The sequence below is a fragment of the Trichechus manatus genome, unplaced genomic scaffold (assembly GCF_000243295.1).
Source record: "Trichechus manatus latirostris isolate Lorelei unplaced genomic scaffold, TriManLat1.0 scaffold00112, whole genome shotgun sequence".
Lineage (NCBI taxonomy): Eukaryota > Metazoa > Chordata > Mammalia > Sirenia > Trichechidae > Trichechus > Trichechus manatus.
Genome location: NW_004444048.1, coordinates 431,412 through 439,756, shown reverse-complemented (window position 1 = coordinate 439,756; position 8,345 = coordinate 431,412).

Here is an 8,345-nt window from a genome sequence, read left to right as displayed (position 1 = left end):
GTGGAAGCTGAATAAAATCTAGCTACCATTCAAGCATAGGCCCAGAAGGTAAAGAGTATTGTCCAGGTAGAATTTCAAGGTGTTTTCTGGGATTGTAGCAATGGCAAATAGGGCCATGGGTGGCAACATGTTCAGCAACCTTGAAAAATTTTCTCCACCTATATTTTTTTAAGGTCTCAATCATTTTATCTCGTCTCATATAGGAACCTTCATGTAAGGCTCCCATGATAGGAACACGCAGGAAATTGGGTGAGACAGTTTTCTTATTAGGTCCAGTCCACAATTTAGTTGCAGGATCTTGGTAAAGGCCTACCATTTTCCATGTCTTAATTTCAGCTGGTTGGGCTAATTGTTGGTATTTTAAAAGTTTTTCTAAAGTTACTTCATGAAGGTCAGAGTTATCCGTAGTCAAATCTGGGAATTTTCTTACTTTATTTATCATAAGTGCAGAAATAACTTCAGAGGCAGCTTGCTTGGCTGTCGTATCAGTAAGATTATTTCCTCGATTTTCTTCAGTGTGGGGTACTCTTTTTGGTTGTTGAGCTTGTATTTTCATCATAGCAATTTCAGAGGGGATAAAAGAGCATCTAGAAGGTCTGCTACTAAAGCTCCATTTTTTATGGCATTTCCAGAAGATATTAAAAATCCTTTTTTGTTGGAGAAAAATGTAGAACAAAATTCTGACTCACAAGAAAAGACTAGACTTATTTGTCTGACAGAGACTGGAGAAACCTCAAGAGTATTGCCCCCGTACACCCTTTTAACTCAGTACTGAAGTCACTCTTGAGGTTTACCCTTCAGCCAAAAATTAGACAAGCTCATAAAACAAAATAAGACTAAATGGGCACACCACCCCAGAGGCAAAGACAAGAAGGCAGGAGGGGTCAGGAAAGCTGGTAATGGGGAACCCATGGTCGAGAAGGGGAGAGTGTTGACATATCGTGGGGCTGGCAACCAATCTCACAAAACAATAAGTGTATTAATTGTTTAATGAGAAACTAATTTGCTCTGTAAACCCTCATCTGGAGTACAATAAACAAAAAACAAAAAAAGACATATGTAAATGTTTCAAAATAAAGATTTGCATATTAAAGAATCTATGTTTCCATAACATGCCAAAATCATGTGTAATTCCAAAAAATACCTGCTGTCCATAAAAATGACAGATTTTCCTTAAGCAATATTACAAGCTCTAGAGAGGGCAATTAATTCAGCTTGTTGAGCTGAAGTGGCTTCAGGGAGAACCTGACTTTCAAGGACTTCAGCAGAAGTCGTAATAGCATAACCAGCTTGATAGTGAGGAATAGCAGGATTAGACTTTAAATAGGAACCATCCACAAAAAAACTAAATCAGGATTAGCTAAAGAGATCTCTTTTCAGTCTTTTCAAGGGGTTAAAAGTTGCTCAGTCAAGCCTAGGCAATCATGTGTAAGATAGTTGTTTCACTAGCTATGGGGAGAATAGTAGCTGGATTCAAACAGGCCATGGAACATAGTCTAATGTTAGATGCAACCAGGAGGAGAACTTCATTGGGGCCTGCTGGCAGAAAAATGTTGTGTCAAGGCAGAATTAAGTAAGGCAGACACAGCATGTGGCACATAGACATCTAAAAATTTTCCCAGCACCATATCTGCTGTGGTCTCCACAAGTTTAGCAGTAGAAGCCACAGCCCTAAGGCAGGGAGAGTATTCTCTGGCTACAAGGTCAGGCTGTAGGCCATAATAACTTATAGGTCTTTGTTGTCTTCCATGTTTTTGAGCTAATACTCCTAAAGTGTTTCCAGATACTTCATGTATAAATAAGGACAAATCTAGGTAGTAATTAGGAAAAGCTAGAGCAGGCGTGTTCATTACAGCCCCCTTTTAATTGAGCTATGGCGTCTCGGTCTTCTGGTGCAATTTGGAATGAATCTAGCTCAGAGGACTTTAAATATCTGTACAAAGGTTGAGAAAACAAAGAAAAATTTGAAATCCAGGTTCAATAATAGCTGCAGAGTCCTAGAAACTCACATAGCTGTTTCTTTATTTCAGGTATAGGAAAGACAAGAATAGCTTCTTTACATTTATGATCCATAGAGATGCCCTCTCCAGGAATTAGGTGACCCAAATATTTAAGATAAGGCTGATCTAATTGTAATTTGTCTTTAGAAATCTTAGGTCCACCAGCAGCCAGATGTTTTAAGAAAGCCACACTGTCGTCAAAGTAGGCTTACTGGGAGGTTGAGAAAACTAGCAAATCATCCACATATTGCAGCAATGTGGATTTGTTTGGAAACTGTAAATGCTGCAAACCCACATACAGAATCTGAGAAAAATAGGTGGAAGTCAGTAAATCTTTGAGGCATTCCAGTCCAGGTAAACTGTTGATTTTTGAAGGTAAAAACAAGTAAATATTGACTTTCAGAATGCACAGGAATACCAAAAAAGGCACTGCAAAGATCCATAACAGTAAAATGAGTTGCATCTGAAGGGACATTGGAAAGGAAAAAATGAGGATTAGGGACTACTGGGAATCTAAGAATAACAACACAGTGGATTGCACACAAATCTTGAACAAATCTCCAGCCCCTATTATTTGTTTTTTTTTAACTGGAAGAACAGGAATATTAGAAGGGCTAGTACACAGGACAATTAAATCTTTAGAAAGGAAATCTTATATGATGATAGTGAGTTCTTCTTTTGCTTCTCATTTGAGTGAATTTTGATTGGCTCAGCTGACAAAACCCAACCTACATCTGTGGATGTGGTGGCCCATAAGGTTTCAGGAACTAGGGAAAAGATGTCAGAGGAGTGAGGACTAGGCTGAGCTGAATTTTAGAGAGGCATGTTAAGTACTTGCATATAGCAAGTGGCTTCTTCTTCATGAATAAAGTCTAATTCAGAGCCTGTCTCTATTGACTTAGGGATATCAGGCAGACTCAATAATATTTCCTCGCTTTTAATAAATTGTAAATGACAATTCCATTTGGATGAATTTCCCAATAGATTGACAGGGGTATCAGAACCGAGCAAAGAAAGTGTGTAAATTGTCAATAGAACCAAGAGATATCAGAACAGGTTGAGAATGAATCAACATTTGTTCTTGATTGACGACCCCCACTACTTTCGAGGTTTTGTACTCCAGGGTAGGGGCTTTTGTAAACAGGTGGGGTTAATAGCAGATGAAGTGACTCCAGTGTCCATTAAAAATCGGCAAGGTTCTCAGTTAATAAGTAGTTTTTCCTTGCGGATTAAGAGCCACCACAGGAAAAGCTCCTGTTTTGTCCCCGGAGCCCCTTCACTCTAAATCAGGTTGTAGGGTTGTTTTTTTTAAAAGAGGTCTATGCCAGTCTTTTGATTTTTTTTAACTTATAGCACTCATGTTTCCAATGGCCAGGTTTTTTACAATTGTGACAAATGCCTGTCTTTGTGCCATTGGAAGGTTTAGAGTTTTTCTTTTGACTGGTATATTGTAACTGTCGTAACTGAAGGGCTATTAATAATTTATTAGCCTTAGAAACTCTTTTTGCTTCATGTGTCTGAGAAAGTTTATAGGCTAAGTTGGTTAACTCAACAATAGGAGCTGCCTCCCAGTCTAATCAATGTTGCTTTGCTAAAACTGAGATGTCAGGTTTAAGACCAGATATGAAAACAGCATTGAAAGCTCTAGAAGCATTAGGCATGGTCAAAGTAAGGCCAGTGTGTTCATAAAACTTTTTGGAGCAGCTGAGTCTGATAATCATAAACACTTTCATCTTTATTTTGTTTACAAGAGTGAATTTTAATCCAATCAATTAGCAGAGGAAAGGCCTTTGGGATAGCCTCTATCAATTTTTACTCATGGCCCAAGAGTCTTCCAACAGCTTGGTGGCCATTTTATCAATAATTAAAGCTAAACTGTCCTTGGGGTCTTTCCATTCTGCCTGTTTTAGCCATAATTGGGCTTCCCCTGGGCCAGTAATCACGTGAACAAACTGATATAAGTTGGGGCTCCCAGACTGGTAGGCTTCAACAAAGATTTTAAATTCTTCATAAAATTTGTAGCGGTCCTCATGGAGTTTAGGAAAATCTCACAATGCTACATAATTCTAAGCATGTCCATGGGGCAAAAGTGATAAAAGGGGAATCTTTGGCATCACTGCTTGGGCAAATTTTAAAGAACTTTTCAGGCAAGGGTTTATTTGCTGGATTTTAAGGAAAAGGGAAAGTTCAGATAAGGTGTTACCAGAGGAGTAGGAAGGCAAAGAAGAGTATAAAGAGGTAGCAGCCAAAAGAAGAGCAGAAGGAGTGGTAGCTGAAATTTGACATTGCAATTCTTTATTCTGCTTAGTAAATTTTGAGACAGTGTCCTGCAGGAAAGCAATTTTACTGTCTTCATGTCTTTTAGAGATCTCAATATACCAATCAAAATAGGCATCCCACTGGGATGGTTTAATCTGGGAGCCTTGGTTCTCTAACTTACTATGCGGAAAAGTTAACTTAGAGAGATCAGAAGAATCCCAAAGTGGCCACTGGTTTTCCAAATTATTTCAAGTGAGGTTATGCCAGACAGACAAGAACATGCACAATAAGGGACCATGATGTTTGTTTATGTAGCGAGCAAGAGCTCCAGAAGGTGGTTCCAAATCTCCTTTAGGCATGGCATTGTTCATTTTACGATGACAATTACAATAAAATAAGCTTTTACTTGCAAGAACCAAAACAAATGTACAATAATACTTGAAGAGCTCTCAATGCAAGTGAGCAGAGCTCAGACTTGAGAAGTTTTTTATCTTAAACTATTCCTGAGACTTTGTGGAAACAGAAAGCCCAAAGTGGCTCAGCAGGCACCTTGCCTGTGTCTGGATGCCCTGGGGATCATCAAAGATAATGTATCTTCAAAGTCCCACTTCTGACACCAGAAATGTCAAACAAGAAAATCCTACAGTCTGTTAGGAGTGAAGGAAAGAGTTTTACTGAGGAATAATACAACTTAAACTGGGCAGTGCTAAGTAAAAATACAAAGCACTCCACAGTTCAAGTGTAGAGAGGGTTCTATATACAGAGAACAAATGAAAAGTAGGAGGTTAATGATTGATTATAGATAAGATCAACTTCAGCTTAAAGTCCTTTGAAATATAAAGGTAGGCCACTTGGCTAGGAGGGAGTGAGTTACCACCTTGATGAGTGGTGTCAGCCAGTTCAGTTATACCTGATTGCAGTCATGAACATATTTTCCCTGGAAATAAACTGTTTACATCTTGACACATTCTTCCCATGAACGAATAGTTTGCATGTTGACCTTTTGCATCCAGGAATGCATGTTGGCCCTGTCATTCTTATGTCTGACACAAGTGCCTCCAGTTTGAAACTTTTCTATTTGCACAGCAGACTATTATTTTATGTATGACTAAGAAATAAAGAATGCTGCCAATTCAACTGTAGGACAATGGGAATTTATCACTTAGAATTTCTATTTTACACTGATTGAAAGAGCTCCTATATACAAAGGTAAATACAAAAAAGCATAAATGGTTAAAGAAATCTTAAAACATTCAGAGTCTGACCCTTTAGAATCACATTTAGACTTAGGGTCATCAATGTCTATGTTTTTCTTCACAATACCATACTCCATTCCAACAAGAGTATTGGTGATTTTCAATATGCTCAGCCCTTTTCAACGCCTCCCATTCTTTTCAGGCAAAATTATTCATTTCCTTCTCCATGGGTCTGGAGGATATTTTGCATACTTCAACAGTGTAAGTTTTCTTTTTGTTTCACAGTAATTTTTGTACAGTTGTTTTTCTCCCAAGCAAGGCAATGAATTCCTTAAGAGGGACCATATCTGAACTACACTTATATCTGCAGTGGTAAAAAGCCAAAAAACGGAAGATGTTAAATAAATGCTTATTGAACATTGATTTAATTGTCACTATTTCATTCTTTAATTAATTGTATTAAGAAATGATAACATGAGGTCCCTAGTTGATTAAAACATAACCAACATCATTTTTCTAAAATTCAGAAATCTACTTTTTTAATATCCTTAGATTGTCAGTCACAGAAATATCAGTACCAACAATGAAATGCATGGATGGAAAAATGGATAGAACTGTCTTAGCATCTTGCTAAGTTCAACAACTCAATTCAGCACACATTTATTGTCAGCTTACTCTCTGCCAATACAAAGGTGAGTAAGATAGTGTCAACCCTCAAAGAGCCAATTTTCTGGCAGGAGAGATGTTTTACATGTTTTTAACATTAAAACAATAATTTATATAAATATATTTCAATGTGTATTATACATAAATCCAATTCTCATCTCCTAACATTTTGCGTTGCTTACTCTAATCAGCCACACTACTTCCAGCTGTTCATCCCAAGGGCGAAATATGCTCCTCCAACCCTCACACCAGAGCCTTTAAATCTTGCAGTTCCTTTTCCTGGGACACTCTTCCCCAAATTTTCACATGCATGATGTCTTACTCATCTAGTGCTGTTGTAACAGAAATACCACAAGTGGATGGCTTCAACAGAGAGAAATTTATTTCCTCACAGTCTAGTAGGCTGAAAGTCCAAATTCAGGTCATCGGCTCCAGGAGAAGGCTTTCTCTCTCTGTCAGCTGTGGAGGAAGGTCCTTGTGATGCATCAGTCTTCCCTTGTTCTGGCAGCATCTCAGCACAGGAACCTCAGGTCCAAAGGATGCTCTCTGCTCCCGGCACTGCTTTCTTGATGGTATGAGGTTCCCATGTGTCTCTGCTTGCTTCTCTCTTTTACATCTCAAAAGATATTGGATTAAGACACTATCCGATCTTGTAGACCTCATCGGTATAACTACTGCTAATCTATCTTATTAGATCATAGTGACCGAATCTACAACACATAAGGAAATCACATCAGATTACACAATCATACAATACTGGGAAACATGACCCAGCCAAGATGATAGATATTTTGGGGGGACACAATTCAACCCATGACACATGATTCCCTCATTTTTTTCAAAAAGCGTGCCCTCCATCACTCTGCATCCCTTTACCCTGTTTTATTCTTCCTTATAGCATTTATAATTACCAGTCATAAAATTTGATATCTATTTGTTTATATTGACCATCTCCCCAATTAGTATGTGAACTCAATAAGGACAGGTACTTTGTTTTGTTTGCTGCCATATTCCTAGCACCTCAAACAGTAGATGTTCAACAAATAAATAAACACATGTGCTCAACAAATAAGTAAACGTGTGTGTTTGTTTAGCACTAAATTGAAGCAGGACTTCAAGCCAGTTGTTGGTGCACTAGATTTTGAAAAGAACTTAAAGGAAATATGCCTTATCTTTCCACTGATTGTCTGGATTAATTATTTCCAAGATGATTGTAACACAATTCTGATAGCCTTTCCCATACCAGTTAGTAGTATAATATTCATTAAACCCCAAGAAACCCAAAGATTTATAAAGTAGAGAAATTTTAATGAACTAACATTTGGTACACAGGTCTCTAATTTGTTTCCAGAAGGTGATTACTTTAACTGTTCTGCAAATCAGGGTACATTGGGAAACCAGAGATAGGTATTTAATTTATCCATCTTAAGCAATTTTGCAGTCTTTTAAAAGTGATACCTATTTAAAATTGATTTAATAAAATATTAGGTCTGTTTAAATGAGCCCCTTGAAAACGACAGACTGCCAAATATGACTTATTTGATATATCTACCTGGATTCTCAAGATGACTTCAATTTTCAGGTTAAAGTCACTAGACAGAGTTAGGCATGATAAAGGTCAATGAATTTAAAATCAGAAGAGCTGGGCTCCTGCCCTTAGTTCGCCAACATAATAGCTGCTTATCCTTGGGCAAGTTACCTAATTGCTTTGAATTTCACCTTCTTGGTGTTTTCATGTGGATAACAATACATACTGTCAGTGTTGCTGTAGGAATCAGGATAGTTTTTGAAAACTGTAGGGTGCTAATAAATACTAGGATAATATCAGTACTATAATAATAGTTTTTCTTCTCAACTGTTGACTGAGAATCCAAACTATCATAGTTTGTCTTCCAACAGGAGAAAACTTGCTTTGAATAAAAAATGGAAATATTTCAAAGCATATACTCAGAATAGATTTTTTGAGCAGCTACAAAATTAAGTAGATAAATATGTCCTATGACATCACCAAACCTCTGTCCAAAGCAACTCCTAAATTTGCTACTAGATTAGTGAGATGACTAATTTATTCTAAAATCATCTAAATTTAGGTAGTGAATAAACAGCTGGTCCCTCAAACCAGGGCAAAAGAATGAAAACAAGTGTTGCTAAAAGAGCACTTTTACATCTATCATGAAATGATCATGTCACTTCCGTTGTAGCCCAGAGTGCATTGAATGTAATC